This window comes from Ziziphus jujuba, chromosome 7, assembly GCF_031755915.1.
Source record: "Ziziphus jujuba cultivar Dongzao chromosome 7, ASM3175591v1".
Classification (NCBI taxonomy): domain Eukaryota; kingdom Viridiplantae; phylum Streptophyta; class Magnoliopsida; order Rosales; family Rhamnaceae; genus Ziziphus; species Ziziphus jujuba.
The window spans coordinates 29,392,501-29,395,000 of NC_083385.1; positions in this window are offsets into that span (position 1 = coordinate 29,392,501).

The following is a 2,500-nucleotide window of genomic DNA, read 5'->3' on the forward strand; positions in this document are numbered from 1 at the left end:
TGCAGGTGTCCTTCGTCCCCCATTTCGGGCAGCGCCCCCAGCAATCACCAAACAAGCATCCATGAAGAAGCATACCCCGCACAAACACCCACCCGGATCCCACCGAGATTGCCCCCCAAGCAAGGTTCGGAGAGACTCCCGCACGAGTGCAGGTGTCCTTCGTCCCCCATTTCAGGCAGCGCCCCCAACAGTCACCGAACAAGCATCCATGAAGAAGCATACCCCGCACAAACACCCACCCGGATCCCACCGAGATTGCCCCCCAAGCAAGGTTCGGAGAGACTCCCGCACGAGTGCAGGTGTCCTTCGTCCCCCATTTCGGGCAGCGCCCCCAGCAGTCACCAAACAAGCATCCATGAAGAAGCATACCCCGCACAAACACCCACCCGGATCCCACCGAGATTGCCCCCCAATCAAGGTTCGGAGAGACTCCCACACGAGTGCAGGTGTCCTTCGTCCCCCATTTCAGGCAGCGCCCCCAACAGTCACCAGACAAGCATCCATGAAGAAGCATCGCCCACAAATGCCGCAGCATGCAAAACCATGGCAATAGCCATATGAAGCAATGGATCGCACCGCATAAGCCCACACATTCCAAGTTTCCGACATGGTGCTGCATGCCTAGGCACCGTAGCATACCCCCGCACAAACACCCCCCTGGATCCCGCCGAGATTGCCCCCCAAGCAAGGTTCGGAAAGACTCCCGCACGAGTGCAGGTGTCCTTCGTCCCCCATTTCGGGCAGCGCCCCCAGCAATCACCAAACAAGCATCCATGAAGAAGCATACCCCGCACAAACACCCACCCGGATCCCACCGAGATTGCCCCCCAAGCAAGGTTCGGAGAGACTCCCGCACGAGTGCAGGTGTCCTTCGTCCCCCATTTCAGGCAGCGCCCCCAACAGTCACCGAACAAGCATCCATGAAGAAGCATATACCCCGCACAAACACCCACCCGGATCCCACCGAGATTGCCCCCCAAGCAAGGTTCAGAGAGACTCCCGCACGAGTGCAGGTGTCCTTCGTCCCCCGTTTCAGGCAGCGCCCCCAACAGTCACCGAATAAGCATCCATGAAGAAGCATCGCCCACAAATGCCGCAGCATGCAGAACCATAGCAATAGCCACACGAAGCAATCGATCGAACCGGACAAGCCCACACATTCCGCTTTTTTTCCCGCACCGCACCGCACCGCCCAAGCCCCGCCCCCCCGGGCCCACCTGCTGGTCGCCGACGGTGGGGCCCACCCGGCACCGTTACCGGTGCATGGTGGCCCCCACCTGCCGACGAGACCTGCCATTGTGCCCACACCCCCGCTGGGGGGTGTGGGCAGCGCTGGCAGGCCGGGGGGGGGGCTCGCTGTTGAAGCAGGCAGGTACCACCCCCCTAAAGAGCTTATTTAGCCATTTTCTTTCTGGCAGGCTCAGATATCAATTTCAGCGAGGAGTCATAATGGCCATTTTTTTGGCTCTAGACATCGAATTTTGATGAGATTTTTTGCAGGGATGCTTAGAAAAATGGGTAGAACATTATGGAATTGGATTTGTAATTTTTGGAGCAACATAGAATTTTTTATAATTTTTTTGCCGAAAAACTAAGAAAAATTCATATAAAATAGGAAATGGGTTGGAGGTTGGTTTTTTTTGTTGGGAATGCTTTAAAATGATCCATGTGATTTTTTGGAACTTTATGTTGCACGGAAATTGCACGAAATTGCGGCAAAATGCGTACGTGGTGGGGCGGCGAGGCACGGCATGGCACACGGATGCCCCCAACGAGGCAAGGCATGGCACACGGATGCCCCAACGATGGGCACTACAAGTGCTACACCTTATATTGGGTCCACAAACATAATTTCATGGAGACTAACCCCTTTGCCATCCTTGGGCATGATGGCAAAGCCGATGGGCATGGCATGGGGCACGGTGGGCATGGTATGGGGCATCGGTGGGCATGGCATGGGGCATCGGTGGGCATCGCATGGGGCATCGGTGGGCATCGCATGGGGCACGGTGGGCATCGCATGGGGCATCGGTGGGCATCGCATGGGGCATCGGTGGGCATCGTGTGCATCGCATGGGGCACGGTGGGCATCGCATGGGGCACGGTGGGCATCGCATGGGGCATCGATGGGCATGGCATGGGGCATCGGTGGGAATCGAGGAGTCATAATGGCCTTTTTTTGCTCTAGACATCGAATTTTGATGAGATTTTTTGCAGGGATGCTTAGAAAAATGGGTAGAACATTATGGAATTGGATTTGTAATTTTTGGAGCAACATAGAATTTTTTATAATTTTTTTGCCGAAAAACTAAGAAAAATTCGAATAAAATAGGAAATGGGTTGGAGGTTGGTTTTTTTTGTTGGGAATGCTTTAAAATGATCCATGTGATTTTTTGGAACTTTATGTTGCACGGAAATTGCACGAAATTGCGGCAAAATGCGTACGTGGTGGGGCGGCGAGGCACGGCATGGCACACGGATGCCGCCAACGGGGCAAGGC